Below are 22,895 nucleotides of genomic sequence, written 5' to 3' on the forward strand. Positions count from 1 at the left end.
ATCATTTCTTAGAATGTTTGTATCAATTCAGAAAAAGAAATAAAAAAACAGAAAAAAATCATACGTACTATAACCCTTACTCCTCCCTTTCATTGATCACTAGCACTTCAATCTACCAAATTTATTTTAACACTTGTTTCCCATATTATTTGTTTTTTTAATCCGTATGTTTTACTCATCTGTCCATAAGGTAGATAAAAGAAGCATCAGACACAAGGTTTACACAATCCCACAGTCACATTGCAAAAGCTTTATCATTATACAATCATCTTCAAAAACCATGGCTACTGGAACACAGATCTACATTTCAGGCAGTTCCCTACAGCCTCTCTGATACACCTATCTATTTAATGAATAAAAATAACCTCCAGGAAAACTTATCGACTCTGTTTGGAATCTCTCAGTCATTGGCACTTTAGTCTCATTTCACTCTTGCCCCTTTTGGTCGAGAAGATTTTCTCAATCTCTCGATGCTGAGTTCCAGCTCATTCTAGAATTTCTGTTCCACATTGCCAGGAAGGTCCACACCCCTGGAAGTCATGTCCCACATAGAGAAGGGCAGTGAGTTTGTTTGCTGTGTCAGCTGAGAGAGAGACGCTACATCTGAGCAACAAAAGAGGTTCTCTTTGGGGTGACTCTTAGGCCTAATTTTAACTAAGTTAAGATTAAGTTTCATATGAACAAACCCCAAGATTGGAGGCTCAGCCTATTGCTTTGGCTGTCCCCATTGCCTGTGAGAATATCAAGAATTCTCCATTTGGGGAAGTTAAATTTTCCCCCTTTCTCACCATTCCCTCTAGGGGACTCTGCAAATACTTCCCTATTCACTGTTCAAATAGGTCTGGGATTTATCTGGGCATCACTCTGGACAAACCTACAAAATCTCATGCCCTACACAAGATACCATGTACTATGGTGTTTGGTTAAGCTGTCCATATAAATTACATTTGGAAAGGCACTAGTCAAAATATAAATTTTGTACCAAAAAACATTTTTTGCTGTCTCACACATATGTTAAAGTTTTAAAATATTAATTACTATCTATTTTCAACACCCTGCATTATTGGCATTCCTTTTTTCTTCCTCATGCAGAAACATTTTTCAATTTGCACATTTAGTCAGTGTGCAAATTGACTCTCTAGGCATTCCTAGATTATACCATCTCAGTCTTTATCATCTATCTTTCTTTCAGATTTCATTTGTGCCCCCAGCCTTCCTCGCTCTATCATTCTCACATTCAAGTTCTTTCAGTGTTCTAATATTATTGTATTACAGTTAGGTAGTATTGTGGTATTCATTTCTGAATTTTTAAAATTAGTCCTGTTGCACAATCTGTATCCCTTCAGCTCCAATTACCCAATATGTACCCTATTTCTATCTCCTGTCTTTTCATATCTGTCTCTAGTGCTTCCTTTAGTATTTCTTGCAGAGCCAGTCTCTTGGTCACAAATTCTCTCAGTGATATTTTGTCTGAAAATGTCTTACTTTCCCCCTCATTTTTGAAGGACAATTTTGCTGGATATAGAATTCTTGGTTGGCAGTTTTTCTCTTTTAATAATTTAAATATATCATCCCACTGTCTTCTCACATCCATGGTTTCTGCTGAGAAATCTACACATAGTGTTATTGGGATTCCCTTGTATGTGATGGATTGCTTTTCTCTTGCTGCTTTCAAGATCCTCTCTTTCTCTTTGACATCTGATATTCTGATTAGTAAGTGTCTTGAAGTACGTCTATTTAGAACTATTCTGTTTGGGGTATGCTGCACTTCTTGGATCTGTAATTTTAAGTTTTTCATAAGAGTTGGGAAATTTTCAGTGATAATTTCCCCCATTAGTTTTTCTTGTCCTTTTCCCTTCTCTTCTCCTTCTGGGACACCCACAGTACATATATTTGTGTGCTTCATGTCATCATTCAATTCCCTGAATCCCTGCTCATATTTTTTCATTTTTTTCTCTATATTTTCCTTTGCTTGTCAGATTTCAGATGTCCGGTCCTCCAGTTCACTAATGCATATTCATCATCATGATCATTTCCCAGAACATTTGCATCAATTCAGAAAAAGAAATAAAAATACAACAGAAAAAGAAAACAAAATCAGGAAAAAATGCTACATACCATACCCTTTACCCACTCTTTCATTGTTCACTAGCATTCCAACTAAATTTATTTTAATATTTGTTCCCCCTATTATTTACTTTTATTCATATGTTCTACTCATCTGTTGACAAGGTAGATAAAAGGAGCATCAGACACAAGGTTTTCACAATCACACAGTCACATTGTGAAAGCTATATCATCATACAATCATCTTTAAGAAACATGGCTACTGGAACACAGCTCAACATTTTCAGGCAGTTCCCTCCAGCTTCTCCATTACATCTTGGTTAACAAGGTGATATCTACTTAATGCATAAGAATAAACTCCAGGATAACCTCTCAACTCTATTTGGAATCTCTAAGCCATTGACACTTTGTCTCATTTTACTCTTCCCCCTTTTGTTCGAGAAAGTTTTCTCAATCCCTTGATGCTGGGTCTCAGCTCATTCTAGAGTTTTTCTCAATCCCTTAATGCTGAATCTCAGCTCATTCTGGGATTCCTGCCCCACGTTGCCAGGAAGATCCACACCCCTGGGAGTCATGTCCCACATAGATAGGGGGAGGGTGGTGAATTTGCTTGCTGTGTTGGCTGGAGAGAGAGGCCACATCTGAGCAAAAAGTAGGCTCTCTTGGGGGTGACTCTTAGGCCTAAGTTTAAGTAGGCTTGACATATCCCCTGTGGGGTTAAGTTTCATATAAACAAACCCCAAGACTGGGGGCTCAGCCTATAGCTTTGGTTGCCCACACTGCTTGTGAGAATATCAAGAATTCAACTTGGGGAAGTTGAGTTTTCCCCCATTCTCACCATTCCCTGAAGAGGACTTTGCAAATACTTTTCCACTCACTGATCAAATCACTCTGGGATTCATCAGGGCAACACCTGGATAAACCAACAAAATCTCATGTCCTATACAAAGTTCCATGTACTTAAGGTGTTCAACAAACTATCTACATAAGTTATATTAGGAGATGCACTAGTCAAAGTATAAATTTGTGCCAAATAAACATTTTTTGCTTTAGTCTCACACATAAGTTGAAATTTTAAAATATTAATTACCATCTATTTTCAGCACACTGCAGTAATGACATTATTTTATTCTTCTTCATGCAAAAACATTTTAAAATTTTGTACCCTTAGTCACTATCATTATACATTCTAAGCATTCCTAGATTATACCATCTCAGTCTTTATCATCTATCTTTCTTTGTGATTTCATTTGTGACCCAGCCCTCCTCCCTCTATCATTCTCATATGCAGCTTCATTCAGTGTTTTAGCATAATTGTATTACAGTTAAGTAATATTGTGCTGCCCATTTCTGAGTTTTTATATTCAGTCCTGTTGCACAATCCGTATCCCTTCAGCTCCAATTACCCAATATCTTACCCTATTTCTATCTCCTGATGGTCTCTGTTACCAACGAAATATTCCAAGTTTATTCACTAATGTCAGTTCATATTAGTGAGACCATACAGTATTTGTCCTTTTGTTTCTGGCTAATCTCACTCAGCATAATGTCCTTAAGGTCCATTCATGTTGTTACATACTTCATAACTTTATTCTGTCTTACAGCTGGATAATATTACATCTTATGTAAATGCCACAGTTTGTTTAGCCAACCGTCTGTTGATGGACACTTTGGCTACTTCCATCTCTTGGTAATTGTAAATAATGCTGCTATAAACATTGATGTGTAAATGTCCATTTGTGTCCTTGCCCTCATGTCCTTTGAGTAGAGACAGCATACAGATGGGTCCTGCTTTTTAATCCATTCTGCCAGACTATGTCTTTTGATTGGAGAGTTTAATCCATTAAAATTCAATGTTATTACTGCATGGGCAGTACTTTCTTCTACTATTTTGCCTTTTGAATTTTATATGTCATATCTAATTTTCCTTCTTTTTACCTTTACTCATAGTCTTCCTTTCTACACTCTTCTCCATACCTCTGTCTTCTGCCTTTTTGCATCTGTCTCTAGTGCTCCGTTTAGTATTTCTTGCAGAGCTGGTCTCTTGGTCACAAATTCTCTTAGTGATTTTTTGTCTGAAAGTGTTTTAGTTTCTCCCTCATTTTTGAAGGACAATTTTGCTGGATATAGAATTCTTGGTTGGCAGTTTTTCTCTTTTAGTAATTTAAATATATCATCCCACTGTCTTCTTGCCTCCATGGTTTCTGCTGAGAGATCTGTGCATAGTTTTATTGGGCTTCCCTTGTATGTGATGGATTGCTTTTCTCTTCCTGCTTTCAAGATTCTCTTTCTCTTTGACCTCTGACATTCTGATTAGTAAATGTCTTGGAGCATGTCTATTTGGATCTATTCTCTTTGGGGTACACTGCAGTTCTTGGATCTGTAATTTTAAGTCTTTCATAAGAGTTGGGAAATTTTCAGTGATAATTTCCTCCGTTAGTTTTTCTTGTCCTTTTCCCTCTCTTCTCCTTCTGGGACACCCACAACCCATATATTCGTGTGCTTCATGTTGTCTTTCAGTTCCCTATATCCCTGCTCATATTTTTCCATTTTTTCCCTATATTTTCTTTTTCCTTGCTGGATTTCAGATGTTCTGTCTTCCAGTTCCCTAATCCTATGTTCTGTCTCTCAAAATCTACCATTGTAGGTTTCCATTGTTTTTTTTTTTCTTCATCTCTTCTACCTTGCCTTTCATTCCCATAAGTTCTGTGATTTGTTTTTTCAAACTTTCAATTTCTTCTTTTTGTTCATTTCTTGCTTTCTTTATATCCTCCCTCAATTCATTGATTTGGTTTTTGATGAGGTTTTCCATGTCTTTTCATATATTCTGAACTAATTGTTTCAGCGCCTGTATCTCGTTTGAATTGTTGGTTTGTTCCTTTGACTGGGCCATATCTTCAATTTTCCTAGTGTGATTTGTTATTTTTTTGCTGGTGTCTAGGCATTTAATTACCTTAATTAGTTTGTTATGGAGATTGCTTTCACTTCTTTTACCTAGGGTTTTCTTGCTGGATGAATTTGTTGTCTATCTGTTCTTTGCCATTCAGTTCAGCTTTATCTGGACCTCAAGCTTAAGATTCTCAGAGAAGAATTTTTCAGTTCTTGTTTTATTGTTTCTTGCCCTGCTTCTATGGTGCCTTTCACCACCCCCACCCTTAGGGGGGGTCTGCTTAGATATTATAGACCCCATCCGGATTTTCCCAGACCAAATGGCCTCCTATCAGGAGGAAAGAGTCACCTGCTTTGGTTTTCCCTGAGGTTGAGACCCAGCAGGTTGAAAGACTTTCCTGTGAAGTCTCTGGACTCTGTTATTCTTATCCTGCCCAATATGTGGCACTTGTCTGCCTGCAGGTCCCACCAGCATAAGATGATGCGGTACCTTTAACTTTGGCAGACACTCCCTGCTGGGGGAGTGGTGGAGATAGAGGAAAGGTTGTAGGCTGGTTTTAATGGCTTCAAATTATGAAATTCTGGTGTCTGAATTCCTTGAGGGAGGGATTCCACCTGAGTTGGTCTTCAACCCTCCCCTGGGGAAGGCACAAGCTCCAGACAAGCCCCCAAAGGAGCTCACTTCTGCCTATGCCTGGGGCAGTTGCAGTCTCAGAAGTCCTGCCACTATATTCAAAGGCAGTCAAGCCTTTGTAGAAACACAGCCACAAAAACCTCTGTTTCCTTCTTTTTTTCCCCCCTTTTTCCATCAGCCTGCCCCCTTGACACTGGGGCAAAAATTAGCAACCTCTGCTTTGAGCAGGTTCACCTAAGCTGGGGGCCTATTTTTAGTAGTCAGAATGTGTTAATTAATTCCACAACTATTGTTTAATTGTTCTCAGTCCCTGCTGCTGGTAAAGTTCCTTTTTTCCCCTCTGGGAAGCAGCCTGTGGGGGAGGGGCTCTGGCCACTGCGGCTTTGGGAACTCACGGTTCTGTGGTGGCTCACAGCTGATCTAGCTGGTCCAGACTGGGTACACTGTGTATCTGGTCACTGACGTAGCCCCAGGAGCTGTTCTGTACTGTTTCTGGTTATTTAGTAGTTGTTCTGGAGGACGAACTAAAATGTGCACATTGTTAAGCTACCATCTTGACCTGGAGAAAAGCTGTAGTTTAGTATTAATTGCTTCACTTTTCCAAACCTGGGGTCTGAACCCCTTGAGGGAAGGATTCCACCTGAGCTGGTCCCCGCCCATCTCCTGGGGAAAGCACAGGTTCCAGACAAACACTCAGACAAGCTTAATTCTACCTATGCTTGGGACAATACAGTCCAAGAAGCCTTGAAGCTGCATCCAAAAAACAGTCAAGCCATAGAATTACAGCCACCAAAATGAAAGAGAAAAGCCCTTTCAGACCAGGACCCCTGTTCCTCAGGTTTGCCAATCAAGAACTTAAGTTGATGCATTGCTCTGTGTATCTCCCGGTGCTACTTCCTTCAGGGCCCAGCCTTTTCAATTCTAAAACTACCTCTTTTTTTTTGTTGCTTTTTCTGTCAGCCCTGCACCCTCTGCGTGGGAGTAAAACCAGTGATCTCTGCTTTTATTCGAGGTTCAGCTGAGCCGGGGGCCTATTTTAAGTAGTTAGAATTTGTTAACTAATTCCACAATTGGAGTTAGGTTGAGCCCAGCCCCTGCTGCTTGTAAACTATCTTTACTTTCCCCTCTGGGAAGTAGCCTGTGGGTAAAGGGCACCAGCTGCCATGGCTTGGGGAACTCATGGTTCTGGGTGGGCTTGCAGCTGGTCCAGCTTGTCCAGACTGGGGTATGCTGTGTGTCCTGTCACTGATGTGGCCCCAGCAGTTGTTTTGTACTGTTCTTAGATATTAACTGCTCTGGAGGACAAACTAAATCCCACACCTAGCTAAGCTGCCATCTTGACCCAGTACTCTCCTTTTGAGAAATAGATTTTATTCTGCAACTGGGCCTTAGTGGAGACATTTAACCCTGGACCACCAAGTTACCATGAGACCTGAGTTACCTATAATGAGCTGGGTGTTCTCTGACCCACCAAGGTACAAAGTTGGGTATGCACAGCAGAACAAAGTAGGCATGATGGTAGGGATGGAGTTTATTTATGCATGGGCTCAGCAACACGGACTTCTATTCACCAATGTCAACATGTTTATAGCCACTGTTGAGTTCCCAATCTCAGGGCACCATAGATACACACTCAGTCCTCTGTATGTCAGCATTCCCCAAGGTGATCAGCCTGCTACAAGGTGGCAGATTTATTACATTGGACCTCTTCCATCATGGAAGGAGTAGCACATTCTTTAAGCTGGAATAGATAAATGGTCTGGATATACTTTTTAATTCCCTGCATGCAATGGTTCTGCAAAACTACCACAGGTGGGCTTACAGAAGCTTTATCCAACATCATGGTATTCCACAGAGCAAAGAACTTGTTCTGAGTTTTACAGGTCCAGAGCCAGAAGAGAATTTTGCCTTAGGACTGACAATGCCTATAACAGACTTTGATGGACTTTGTACTATTTCTGACTTTGTAGTATATTTGTAGTGTTACTGAAATGGTTCAAGGCTTTCTGATATTGTTATGGAATGAATAAATTTTGAATTTTGAAAGAACATATCTTTTGGGGATCCAAAGTGTGGAGTGTGCCAGTTTGAATCTTGGTGTACTCCACAAAAGCCAAGTCCTTTAATCCCCATTCACTATTTCTTAGTGGGAGCTTTTCTATTGTTTTCATGGAGATGTGACTCACACCTTTGTGGGGGGTAGCTTTTGAATATATGGTTTACATGGTGGTGAGTCTCCATCCATTCAAGGTGGAGTTGATTACTGGAGCCTTTTAAGAGGGAACCTTTTTGGAAAAAGCTTTAGAGCCACAAGATCCATGAGAATCCTCACAGCCAAAGACCTTTGTGGAAGAAGAAGGAAAGTGCCCTCCACAGAGCTTCATGAAGCAAGAAGCCTGGAGAGAAAGCTCACAGATGTCACCATGTTTGTCATGTGCCTTTCCAGTTGAGAGAGAAACCCTGAATGTCATTGATCTTCTGGAACTAAGTATCTTTCACTGTATGCCTTATATTTGACTTTTATATAGCCTTGTTTTAGTATTGGACGTTTTCATGGCCTTAGAACTGTAAACTAGAAAATTAATAAATTCCCCGTATTCAGGGAAGCAGTATCATGACATAAATTAGGCAGTGTTTCCTGTATAGAAAGTGTGGTTAAATCAGGATAAGTCAGTAAAGGCAGACCAGGGGTCTCATATCTGCTTTTTAGTTGTTCTCCTACTTTTCTGATGTGGGAGCATTTTCCTATACAAGTTCAGCTTGGGTGAAAGTGTCAATGCAGGAATTGAACTCCTAGGAGGGTTATGATTTCTCCTAACAGGACCTGCCAACTACTTTTGAGCAATAATGTTGGCATTATTTGAGGTACCAGAAAAGATGCCTGCTTTCTAAATTATTTAGGCAAGTAGCTGAACGAAGGAGAGGTTGGATGATTAAAGAGACACAAGGGATTCTTAGTCAAACTAAAGATGAATCTTTTCCAGCAAAATCTTGTGGGTATTATATATATTTTTGAGGGATGAACTTAAACAAAACTCCCTCTGCTAACCTGCAAAAGTTGAGGTACCAAGTAAGTAAATATTCAGGGATGGACCCTGATAGTCTTGTGGCCAAATATGTAAGGGAGTCTTGGGCTAACATTCAGAAAAAGATCCAGAAAATAAGTAGGTAGAAGGATAAACCACTAGGGAGGTTGTTAAGAAAGTCTCAGAATGTATTTTAGTTGTGATGTTTTGCTATATTAAACTTTACTGGTGATGGCAGCCCTTAATACACAATCTGGCTCCTTTCTTTGCATACACATTTTATTTTAGATGCAAAAGAATCACCTATTCCTTCTTTGGTGCACGTGTGGGCTTTTGTTTGTTGTTTGTCTGCTTTGAGGTGTTTGATAAGAGGGATGTATGAAGCAGGTGAAGGTGGGGTGTTCAAAACTGCTCAGTGTTAGGGCTGTAAAAATGAATGGTGCTGAAGCATCAGGCCCATACCCATCCATTGCCAGCAGTTGGGGCACATGTGAGAGGCATGGAAGCAGGACAGGCTGCCACTATCTTACAATGCCACCCAGATCCCATAAAACCACAGATGCTATGCCACAATGTGTAGAAGGGTCACTCTGGTGAGTCTTGGAGCCTAGGGCATGGGCATGGATTGAGCCACCACAGGTGCAAATCTTGGGGGTAATAGCAAATATTTAAGTGAGAACTTTGAAGACTGAAACGTGAACAGCAACCGAACATGAGTCAGTTGGTCCTGAGAGCATGGGCTTGGCATTCATCCAGTTCGCTCCCTTAAGTCCCAAACCCTTCTGCCACATTTGACCCACCCCTGGGCTCACAGCCACTGGCCCCTCTGGGCATTTGTATCAGTGCCATGGATGGGCCAGGGAGAAGTTTGGCCAAGGGGCCAGTGCAAATGCTGTCTGGGTTGTTCCTCGGGCTGCCTGACAAGTATAGAAACCAAGTCACTTAGCCAGATGGCTTCCCCTGCCATGCCGTTGGTTATAGTAGTTAGTGAAAAGGGAAAAGGAAAGGGGAAAGAAGAAGTTAAAGTCACATTGAGCACAGTCAATCACATGGTCAAGAAAGGATTATAGATAAAGCAAGGATGAGACAGGTAGAAGTGAAGTAGAGAAACATCTGGGCCAAAGATGTTTGAGTGAGGGGGATACAAGGCTCAGCAATGTGTTATCACTGTGGGTCCCTAATCATTTCAAAAGGGAATGTCTGAATTTAAATAAAGAAGATCAGGAATACCCCTAATAAGTTTCTAAGATTAGGGAGGTTAAAGCCTCCTCATCTCAAGAGCACACCAGGATCCTTTGATAAATCTAAAGGTGGGCCCATGTCGAAGAGAAGTTACATTTTTGGTGGACACATGGACAGCTCAATCTTCTGTGGCCCATAACACAAAATGAATCAACTGCCCCAGGCATAGGCAGAAACAAGCTTATTTGAGAGCTTGTCTGGAGCCTGTGCCTTCCCCAGGGAAGTGGTGAGGCCCAACTCAGGTGGAATCACTCCCTCAAGGAATTCAGACACCAGGTCTTGGTAATTTGAAGCCATTAAAACCAGCCTATAACCTCTCCTCTGTCTCCACCACACCCCCAGCAGGGAGAGTCTGCAAAGTTAAATGTACTGCATCATCTTATGCTGGTGGGAGGCCAGTTTGGTATGAGAAAATCTGGCTGGGGTCTAGAATACCTAAGTAGACCCTCCTAAGGGTGGGGGGAAAAGGCACCATAAAGGCAGGTGTCTAAATGTACAAATTTTAAAAATGTTTTTCCATGAGAGAGAACAAAGTAATGTCATTACTGCAGGGTGCTCAAAATAGATGGTAATTAATAGTTTAAAATTTTAACTTATGTGTGAGACTAAAGCAAAAAATGTTTATTTGGTACAAAATTTATATTTTGACTAGTGCATTTCCTAATATAATTTTTTTAGACAGCTTAATTGTACACCATAAGCACATGGAAACTTGAGTAGGACATGAGATTTTGTTGGTTTGTCCAGAGTGATGTTCCAATAAATCCCAGTGTGATTTGAACAATGAATAAAAAAGAATTTGCAAAGTCTTCTTCAGGGAATGGTGAGAAAGGGGGAAAATTTAACTTCCCCAAGTTGAATTTTTTATATTCTCACAAGCGGTGTGGACAACCAAAGCTATAGGCTGAGCCCCCAGTCTTGAGGTTTGTTCATATGAAACTTAACCCCACAAAGGATAGGTCAAGCCTACTTAAAATTAGTCCTAAGAGTCACCCACAAGAGAACCTCTTTTGTTGCTCAGATGTGGCCTCTCTCTCCAGCCAACACAACAAGCAAACTCACCACCCTCCTCCTGTCTGCATGGGATATGACTCCCAGAGGTGTGGTCCTTCCTGGCAACATGGGACCGAAATCCTAGAATAAGCTGAGACTCAGCATCAAGGGATTGATAAAACGTTCTCGACCAAAAGGGGAAAGAGTGAAATGAAAAAAAATAAAGTGTCAATGGCTAAGAGATTCCAGAGTTGAGAGGTTATCCTGAAGGTTCTCCTTATGCTTTAAATAGGTATCACCTTGTTAGTCAAGATGTAATGGAAAGGCTGAAGAGAACTGCCTTAAAATGTAGGGCTGTGTTCCAGTAGCCATGTTTCTTGAAGATGATTGTATAATGATATAGCTTTCATAGTATGACTGTGTGATTGTGAAAACCTTGTGTCTGATGCTCCTTTTATCTACCTTATCAACAGATGAATAAAACAAATGGAATAAAAATAAATAATAGGAGGAACAAATGTTAAAATAAATTTAGTTTGAAATGCTAGTGATCAATGAAAGGGAGGGGTAAGGGGTATGATATATATGAATTTTTTTGTTTTCTTTTTATTTCTTTTTCTGAATAGATGCAAATATTCCAAGAAATGATCATGATGATGAATATGCAACTATGTGATGATATTGTGAATTACTGATTAAATAATGTAGAATGGAATGATCAAAGTCAAGAATGTTTGCATTTGTTTGGTGTTTTTTGGTATTTAAAAAAATTACTAATGAATGTAACTGAAGTTTAGAGCCACAAACTATAGAGTTTGATGAAAGGCAAACTCAGCAAAGTCACCAGAAGGGAGGTGCAACAAAAGGGTTTAGAAAAGTGCTTTATTTCAGGGAAAAACAGAGCCACCCCGGCAGTATTTCAAGAGAAAGAGAAAGATGTTTGCCCTGAGGTGGTGGGTGGGGGTAAGATTTTAAAAGCTTAGGGTTAAAATGTTGGGGAGCAAGGGTTAAGTAAGTTCCTGCTGGCTAGTTTTCATAAATAAGGGCTAAGTTTGGAGTTGGCAACTCTCCAGTGGTAAAGTTTAAAATGTCAATGCTGCCTTAGGCATGCAGGGTTATAAATACTGGAAGGCAAATAATAAATAAGGGGAGTTTACATAAGACTGCATTTGCTAGAGATTGAAGGCTGAATAATGAGAAGTAACTGCAAGAAGGTAGCTGACAGAGGGTGAAGGAGAGGCTGAGCTGAGGCAGTTTGGGGTAAGAGAGGCTTTCTGAAATATTTGCCAGGGGTAGGTTACATCCTGGAGGCAAGGGTCCTGTCCTCCAGGCCTAACATTTAATGCTTGGCAGGTAATAGACTGTGGAGACTTAGCAAATCAATGGCAATAAGTGGGAAAGACAAATACTAGTGTCCAGACCCAAAAGGGGGGTGTTACAGTCAAGCTTCTCTTTGCCCTTCCTAGGATGATGTGTGATGGACTACCCAATTTCACGGATGAACCATGGACATGGAATTAATTTCAGACCTAAAGGCAGTGTAATGTAGTGGTGATAACCATCAAGAAAGCTGACAAGCATCTAGCAAAGGTGGCAGCAAAGGTGCAGTAATAGTTAATAGAATATGTGGGATGGGGGCAGACCTCACTGGACAAAACCCTCTAAGAAGATTCAGGATACAAGTCCTGTCCCTAAGACCAATACCACTCTCTCCAATTGACTATTCAATAGCTCCTATGGACACTCAGCTAAAGATTAGTTCCCCAAAATAAAAAAAAATTCAAAAGTTGTCAGGGTGGATAGAACAGAAAACTTGGAGCAAACTATAAGGGTAGGACAGGGTGCAGGGATACAAATGCCTGGGTGGAATGGATCATATATATAGTCCACAGTCTAAAGAAAAACAACTGCTATGTATGTGCAGCAGGCCAACCCACTGTTCTTGTCCTGCCCTTTCCAAAGGATATGGAGGAACATGAAAAGGATTTCAAGTGTGTGGTACTCTTTTTTCAGAATACTACTACTGGTGAAAACTAGAATACATTGTCCTCTCTTCTCCCTACAGTTCACGGATGGAACTGTCAAGGCCTTATCATCTTCTCACCTTGGTTCAGGAAACACTCTGCTTGTCTCTCTAGATGGGAAAAAGGGCTCTAGGAACTTGGGACCATGGTCTCACACACCCGAGCATGGGATGTGACTGAGGATAGTACTGGCAATTTCTCCAGTTTAACCACACCACAAGTAGGCCTTTGGTGGAACTGTGGAGAGGGCATCCTCCAATCAGTTTTACCCAAGAAGTGGAGAAGGACTTCTGCTCTAGTCCAATTGGCCATACCATTCACCCTGGCGTTTGAAATGGAGGAGAATTGAGTTGCTTTAGAAAGTACAGGGGTACCAAGGGAAATCCAAGATAAGTTTAAGGCTTGAAATTAAGTAGCTCCAGAATTTAAGTCATCCTTATTCTGGTGGGTCACCATCCACAAAAGTGTAGATTGGATTAATCACCAAGGATGCAGTTGAGAGAAGAGCAGCAGAGTTGGATGCTACTAGCTAAATAACATCAGAGCATAGGATGGCCCTAGACATGATGGGAGTCAAAAAAGGAGGTGTTAGCTTTATGGTTGAGGGTACTTGTTATACATTTATTGTAAAAAATACAGCCCTAAATGGAACTCTCACTAAAGCTTTACAAGGTCTGAGGGCTTTATCTAAAGAATTGGCAAAAAAATTCAGGCAATGATGAACCTTCATGGGATGCTTTTAAAAAACTAGTCTAGGAAATGGAAAGGGGTGGCACTCTCCATGTTAATTTCTTTAATCATCCTAGCTGGGGTACTCACAGCCCTTGTGTGTTGCATTATCCCATGTGCCTGAGGGTTCTTTCAGAGACTCATTGAGGGTGCCTTAAACAAGAAAATACTGTCAACAAAAAGTACTGTAAACAGTACAAACAAAATCCTTTATACAACCTTAAAAAGGAAAAGCCCTATGATGAAAAGTGTGAAAACTCCCTTATCAAATTTGAAGAATAAAATCTGGAAACAAAAAAGTTCAAAAAGAAAATGGGGGGATTTGTAAGAAATTTGTTTAGCTTTCACACAAGATGGTGCAAGAAAGGGCTGTAGAGCAACTCAGGCTGCAGGCAGGGAAGGAGAGCACCTCTGATGTAAGCCTAGAATTGGCACCAAACAAGTTTAAATAAATAATGATTAGGGCATTGAAATGTATAGTGTAATCAAAAGCAGGAAACTTCTGTGGAAAATTTGAATTAGTTAGCCTATCCAGATAAGCTGTAAAGTCTGGAGTATGCAATCAGTAGAGAAACAAAGGAGGGGGCTGTGTGCTAAGCTTAAGATATAAATACCTGTGGCATTCTATTGTTTGGTGGACTATCACCATTTTTTGGGTGGGTGCCCATTCTTGCAAGATCATGAATAAATTCTTTTCTTTTCCACAATTGGGTGGGCACTTATTCTTTTTCAAGTAAGGTGTTTGTTCTAACACTTTCAAATAAATGTCTCACAACTCTGCCTAGCATGTGAAAAGTACTCAAAGAAAGTTAAATTAATTTAATATTATAAACTCATAAGGACCTTAAAATCAGCTCTGCTCCAAACTGATATTGCCAATTTGCCGTACTCTGCCAGAGCTTTCATTTGTAACCATGATTGATTCTTAGGAATGTTATAACAGTCTCCCTCCTGCCATATTTAGAAAACAATATTTAGAGATAATTTGTAGATGAGGATGCTCAGAAACCTTCAATGAAATATGTACAATTGCATACAAGAAAGCTGTACGAAGAAAAACGAAGGAATGGCAGTATTGTAGGGTGTTGAAAAAGTACAATCAATGTAAGCTAGGATCTATTGTCAATAGTAATATTGTAATATGCTTCCACTGAATGTAACAAAGGTATTTTGCCAAAACTAAATGTCAACAGGTATGGGGACTGGGAAATGGGTATGGATTCTTTGTGGAAGATAGGAAATGTCTTCAGACAGAGTATGGTAGCAAAGCCATGTCTATACACTAAGGCTGGATTGTATGATGTGTGAATAAAACTATTTAAAAATGAATAGAGAGGAACAAATTCTAGAAAAAATGTGGAGAAAGAGATGTATCTGTTCTGTTTTGGTAGGGAAATGAGAGGTGCAACCCTTTGGAGGGCAGTGTGGTGGTTTCACAGGAGGATAGGGGTAGACTTGCCACTTGATCCCAACACCCCATTGCTCAGTATATACCTAGAAGAACTGAGTGTGGAGACATGAATGGACACTTGCACATTGGTGTTTCTGGCAGCAGTGCTCCTGCTCCACAGTGAATGATGGTGGGCTCAGGGTGCAATGACTGAGGAATGGAAGAGGGGGAATGATGGTGTATAATACAATGGATTGCTGAGCAGCCATGAGAAAGAATTAAGTTGTGAGGCATGCAACTAGATGAATGAACCTTAAGAGCCATATGTTGAATGAAATGTCAGGAACAAAAAGACGAATATTATCATGCCTTAATCATATGGACTAACTGCAATATAAAAATTGGTGAACTAAAGTCAAGAGCATGGGCTATCAGGTTGTAAAGGATTCTAGATTGTAAGCTCTTATAGCAGTCATATGTATTCAAGTGTTGTAACTGTTAATTCTTAATTCTAAAGACACTGAGCTGTTTTTATATGACATGGTCTTTCCCAGAAACTTCATGCATTTATGTGACACCTGAGACACAGAATTAGAGCTCTCAAGCTATGAAAGTGAGCAGTACCCCATACAGGAACTGTTTGTAAAGTTGAAACAGTGATCAGACATCAAGAAGAGATATGAATGAATCTTATTTGGATAGGACTAAGATATATCAGACAACTGGGCAAAAGATGATATCATCCATATTCTGTGTGAGACTAAGGCAGATACATTTATTTGGTGCAAAATTTATATTTGGGGTAGTTCATTTCCTAATTTAACTTGTATGGTCAGTTTAGTTGAGCACCACAATTACTTGGAATCTTGAATAAGGCATGGAATTTTGTTGGCTTGTCCAGATTAGTGTGATGCCCTGATAAGTCCCAGTGTGATGTGGATAGTGAATAAAGAAGTATTTGCAAAGTCCCCTTGGGGGAATGGGGAGAAACAGGGAATTTTCAACTTCCCCATTTTGAGAATTTCTGATACACTCGCAAGCAGTGGGTACAAGCAAATCAATAGGCTGATCCCATGATCTTGGGGTTCACCCCCATGAAACTTATTCCTCCAAAGGATAGGCTAAGCCTACTTAAAATTAGGCCTAAGAGTCACCCCCAGAGAACCTCTTTTCTTGCTCATACGTAGCCTCTCTCTCCAAGCCAACACAGCAAGTAATGTCACTACCCACCTCCCCTATATGGGACTCCCAGGAGTGTAAATCTCTCTAGCAATTTGGGGCAGAAATCCTGGGAAGAGCCAGGACCTGGCATCAAGGGATTAAGAAAACCTTCTTGAACAAAAGAAGGAATAGAGAAATGATAAAAAAAATAAAGTGCCAGTGGCTGAGAGATTTCAAACAGAGTCTAGAGGTTATCCTGAAGGTTATTCTTATGCATTATATAGATATTCCTTTTTAGTTTATGCTATATTAGAGTGGCTAGAGGGAAATATGTGAAAGTGTAGAGCTGTGTTCCAGGATCCTTGCTTCTTAAAGATGATTATATAATGATACTTGTTTTACAATGTGACTGTGTAATTGTGAAAACCTTGTGTCTAATGCTCCTTTATCTAGGGTATAGACAAATGAATAAAAATATGGATAAAAATAAACAAATATGGATGGGACAAAGGTTAAAATAAATTGGGTAGAAGGAAATACTAGTGGTCAATGAGAGAGAGGGATAAGGGGTTTGGTCTGCATGTATTTTTTTATTTTTTCTTTATTATTTCTTTTTCTAGAGTGATGCAAATGATCATGGTGGTGAATACACAGTTATGTGATGATACTGTGAGCCATTGATTGTACACCATATATGGAATGTTTGTATGTTAAAAATGTTTGTATGTTAAGTTTTATCAATAAAAAATAGTAATAGTAATGAATATTTTAAAAATAGACTAAGAGAATTTATACATCTATATCTATGTATAGATGGCTATAAATCACATGCTTGTGTGAGTATACACATGAAATCAAATGCATATGTATCTTCCTTGTTATTTTTAAATGAGAGGATGTATTCAATAAATGATGATTTATACTTATTTATTATTTATTTTCAATTAATTAATTTATTTTTGCATGGGCAGGCACTGGGATTCAAACCCGGGTCTCCTGCATGGCAGGTGAGAACTCTGCCTGCTGAGTCACCATGACCTGCCCCATATCTATTTTTGATTACATAAAATATCTTCCTCTTATTCAACAAATTCAGGAAGAATGCTGAAATGCTTAATCCACCCAATAAATTAAAATGCAAATTTTACATTTCTATATTGGTTGGTATTCTGGATTCTGAAGGTAGATTTGGATCTTGGAATAGCCAATCAGTTTTCAAAGCAAGCCACAGAGTTGTTAAATCTGACTAAATTCTGCCATTGGTGTTCAGTAGGACTGTAACAGGTTCTGATAATGGAATAAACCTGTTAAAGAAATATTCGGTGCCCCTACCACTGGCTTTTTTGTAAAACCATTCTTGTTGTGGAGTCACTAGCCCTCTGTTTTCTAATATAATTTATACAGTCTCTTCCTCAGGAAGTCTGAACATACTGCCAATTGCAGAGGTACATGTTTCAACAATCAGGGTGAAGCCTAGTGTCCTCATTGTATCTTTTAGTGCTTCCATGTTTTGGTAGGCAGTCTCAAATCATAGGTGGGCATTAATAGTTGTAAGAACCCAGGGAAAGTTCTCCAAAAGAGTCTTTGTCTTATCGGCTAATCTCCCTTGGGCTCAAAATGGGCAGATTTTAAGGCAGGTGTTGTTATTCTCCAAAGATAACTTGTATTATTCATGTCATTATGGAGCAGATATGAAAGAGAAGCACATCATACACTGGTGTGACATTTACCCCAGAAACCTTGAGCTCTGGGTTCTCATTTTTTAAAAACTGAAGGCACTTTTTGGCCATACTAGCATTTTCCACAATGGTCCTTCTGCTTCACTCTCCCAAAAGGCAGAATTCAGCACTTTCCTAGAGGTGTGTTCCTTTTATTTCAAGGAATATTCCATGGTTTGGAATATACCACAGTTTGTTTAACCATTCCTGCATTGAAGACCATGTAGGTTGTTTCCAATTTGGGGCTATTATAAATATAGCTGCCATGAAATTTTGTGTATAGTTTTTGAAAGAACATCATTTTTATTTCTCTGGCATAAAAGCCCAAGCATGGGATGATGGATATGGTCAGTGTATGTTTATCTTTTGCAGAAACTGCCCTCAAGAAGTGCATAACAAGTAAAAGGATATCCCAAGGAACCAGGAGAATAAAAGGAGCCCAGAAGTGTCTCTGGGCACAGGTACATAGAAAGAAGGGGTCATGGAACATCTGGATTAGGGGTAAAAGACTTAGAAGGAGTTGCAGGAGTATCTAGGTCATGCGGAAAGATTCCCAGGTGTATCTACTGTGTACAGGATATCCTCATTGGCATTTCTCAAGGCAGAGTGGATGGGTAAAGAATCACAAAGATGTTTAGGTGAGCAGGAGATTTAAAAGCAGTTGCAGGGGTTTCTGTAAGAAAAGTAATCTTGGGTAAAATCACTTTACAGACAGGGAGATGGAGGTCTTGGCATAAGATTAAGTGTATGTGAGGCAGAAAATGCAAGGAACAAATTGCAACAGTGTCCGGATTACAGAAGACTGGAAAGAAGCTTCAAAATTGTATGGTGGACACAGTTTTTTGGTAGTATTCTCAAGGGGTCTGGTGACACTAAGAATTTGGAGGGGTCCCAGTGTGTCTGTTGGTTCAGGGATTTGGAAGGAGAAAGAGTGTATCAGGATGACAGGCAGGAATGAATGGACTGGAGGAGTGTTGTGGGACACTGGACCAGGAAGGATCACAGAAGTGTCAGAGGAGACTGGGCTAGGAAGGAGTTTTGGAGCACATGGAGCATAGGAAGGAGTGGTAGGAGTGTCAGGGGACACAGAGGATGGTAAGGAGTTTTAGACACATCTGGGATGACCAGAGAATTGATAGAAGTTCAAAGAGGTTTCAAGGTCCAGGAGATTTTTAAATAATAGGAAGATTGTAGGGAGGTCAGTCTTGGAGGAGTGTCAGTCATGCCTCAGAACACAGAAATCTTGGATGAAGTCAGAAGACAGTTAAGGTGAGGTCACCAGTAGGGAGTCCCATGTAGTTCAGGGGCACTGGGCAATCTCAATTTCTTAAAACCAAATATGCCACATAATATCATCTAATCAAGGAAGTAGTACTCTTCACCTTCACAGTGCTGAATTTGTGCACATAGTGTACAAAAGTAGGGGAGGGAAGTCTTCAGGACCTCCTGCAATTCTGCTTATCACAACATCCCATCCCATTCCTGTCCAGCTTGCTTCTATCACCAGCAGGCAGGTGACAGGGATTGAATCATGCCCCATGCAAAAGGCATTTTCATTTTCCAAGTCCTGGGCTATGGATGTGAACCCATGTGTAGTTAAGACCACTGAAGTTATCAATTAAGGTGTGCCTTAATTGTGTGCATATTGAATGCAGGTTGGATTTTTTTCAAAAATGTCTGAAGTCCCTATAAGCGGAGGAAGTTAGATACAGAAAAAGTATCCCCAGAGAGCATTAAGAAATTGGAAATCAAGAGAACCCAGAAAAGAAAAAGGAAGATGTGTTTATGTGCATTATCACATGATAGAAAAGGCAACAACAAGAGATTTAAAGAGATTTATTTTAAGGAATAGGTTCACATGATTATACAGACTGGGCATTCCTATTTCCTTAGGACAGGGCAAAACCTGGAAATTCAGGCAAAATGGAGGTTGAAACCTTGTGTCCCTATTCCATAGATTGCAAACTGAGGAAGAAGTGGAGAATGTTGTCCTGAGGCAGTATTTCTTACAAATCCTGGGACCCCGACAACTCCCTTTAGAGACCTGTCATTGATCACATGAGTACTGACCATATTGTTAAAGACAATCTCCTTTACATGGAGTCAACAGATTTTAGATCTTAATCCCAACCTTGATATATGTTCTCACTAACAACTAAGGCAGTATGTGAACAGATGACTGGACACCATAAATTAGCCATGTTGACGCATAAAATTAACTATGACACTGCACCCCTTGTCAACCTGACACCTATTTAGAACTACTTGAACCATACTTTATCTCCACATATAGACAATAGCAAAGTCATACATTCACCTAACGATAGAACTAGTCTGTGTATAACTGAAAATGCACTAATGCTTTCCTCAAAAATGAATATAATCCCCTGAGTGATAATGATATTCACTCACTTCCTTAATATCCTGTAACTTAAATACTATGATACAAACTTAATACAAATAAAGTTACATAGAGAAGGAAGAAAAGAAAGATGTCTGCTTTGTACATAAAAACATGTTAATATACAGACATACATATAATAAAATAATGAAGAAATATTCATAGCAATCACAGTCCTTGTTTCTGCAAATGGTCACAAGTTTATAACTGATAATTACAACATATGCTGCTTCTACCCATTCCAAATTTCATTTTCCCTCAGAAGCACATTAATGGTCATGATTCTTTGCCTAAAGGGGGACCCAAAACTATATACTGAATAGTCTGGCTTATGACTTGTTTGAAATAATTGGGTTATTGGAGTTTTCCATTGACTTTAATCACAGGGTATGATACTACACACATGCACTAAGGAGTACATGTATTCTGTATTCTGGAGCTCTTATTTTTTCTTCCCTTGTATAGTAGCTATCTAGTATCCCCCCCCCCCCAGGGAATCAGGATCAATCACCTCAGTAAACCCATTCTTTGTTTATTCCAAAGCATGAGGAAGCCAAAGTGGTCCACGGTAACCTTGACCTCCAATCTAATTAAATCATTTTTGTGTCTCCTGGAAGAAGCATCCCTCTCTTAGGAAGTAAGATCTCTAGACTAGCAGAACATAAGGTCATGGGGATAAAAAGCAAAAAATTCCCATCTTTTGATTTCTAGGCTTGTGTATCATGGCTACAGGAGAATCAGAATCACATATTGGATAGTGATTTAGAGTATATTCAGCTTCCTGGAGAACATTTCCCCAGCCATTCAAGGTATGGCCACCCAGTGGCCATCCCAATTGAGTCTTTAAAAGGTCATTTAAATGTTAGGTCAATCCTATTGCTTATGGATGATAGGAGACAGGGTAAAATCTGTGAATTACAAGAACATTGGCTCATTGTTACACTTTATTTAATGTAAAGTGAGTTTCATGTTCAGAAGTATGGTGTGTGGCATACCATGATGGTGTATAAGGCATTCTGTAAGTCCATGGATGGTGGTATGGGAAGAAATGATGCTTCTGGGGAAGGAAAATTCATTTTAAGTGTAGGTGGAAATTTTTGTCTGTTCAATATACATTATTCTCATTGATAGATCAGATAAAAACAAGACCCTTAGAAATCTGACCCCTAAAGGCATGCATTAGATTCAAAGGTACAATTAGATTGAAAGTAAAAGGACAGAATGGATATACCATTTGACAGTATAGAAGAGGATAAGTGGCCATTATTTCAGATGTAGTAGGCTTGAAGACAATAATATTTATAAAGGGAAAGAGGAATATTTCAGAATGAAAAAAATGTCAATCAAAAAGGTGCAATTGTAAAATATATCACAGCTAAAAACAAGTTTTTTACAATGCTGAAGAAAATACCAAGAGATATGGAAAGAGAAATAGACAGTTGAAATCATAGTCCAAGGTTTCCATACCAACTTCTAATACTTTATAGAATAACTAAACAAAAATAGCAAGGTATACAAGACTTGAACCACAATATCAATCAATTCTGCCTAACTGACATGTACAAAACACTCCATCCATGGCTGCTGTATGTATGTTCTTTTCAAGAACACATGAAACATTTTCCATGACAGAACATCTGCTGGGTAAAACATAACTATACAAAAACAATGCAACAAAATATCCCTAGTCTCAATTAATTGCAAAAGACTGAAGTCAGGTAAAGTATGTTCTCCAACTACAATAGAATGAAATGAAAATCAGCAACAGAAAGAAATTTGGTAAATTGACAAATATTTGGAAATTAAATGACAAATATCTGAATAATCTATCAGTCAATGAAGATATCACAGGGATATGGGAAAATATCTTAAACTGAGCTAAAATTAAAATACAATATACCAAAATCTATGGGATGCATCTAAAGTAATGTCTAGAGTAAACATTGTATCCTGTATCAGAAACATAAATTGTTGTATCAGAAAACAAGTGTCTAAAGTCAATAAGCTAAGTTTCAATTTAAAATAGTAGAAAAAGAGCAAGCTAATAGTAAGCAAACAAAAGAAAGGAAACAATAAAAATTATAAATGAGATAAATGAAACTGAAAGGAGAAATGGGTTATTTGAAAAGACCAAAAAAAATAGATAAATCTTTAGCGTGACTGAACAGGTGAAGGCATAAATTACCAAAACCAGTAGTAACAATCGGGACACTAATACTGCTCTACGTTTTTCTTTTTAGTGAAACTGATAAACTGAAGCTAAAATTTACGTGGAAATACAAAGAATAGCCTGAACAGTTTGAAAGAGAACAAAGTTGGAAGACTCATACTACCTGATTTCAGAATTTATTATTTGCTATGGTAATCTAGACAGTGGGATCGTGGCAAATGCTTGACATATATTAATGGAACATGATTGGGAGTCCAGAAATAAATCTTTACATTTTATTGCCAATTGATTTTCAACAAATGTTCCCATAAAATTCAATGGGGCAAAGTTTAGTTAGTATTGTTTATTGTTGTTCTTCAACAAATGCTGCTGGGGGAAATGGATATCCACAAGCAAGAAACATAAATTAACAGACTGGAAAGAAAACCACCAAAATCAGATAGAATTGATC

This window comes from Tamandua tetradactyla, chromosome 11 (assembly GCF_023851605.1).
Source record: "Tamandua tetradactyla isolate mTamTet1 chromosome 11, mTamTet1.pri, whole genome shotgun sequence".
In the NCBI taxonomy this organism is placed as follows: Eukaryota; Metazoa; Chordata; class Mammalia; order Pilosa; family Myrmecophagidae; genus Tamandua; species Tamandua tetradactyla.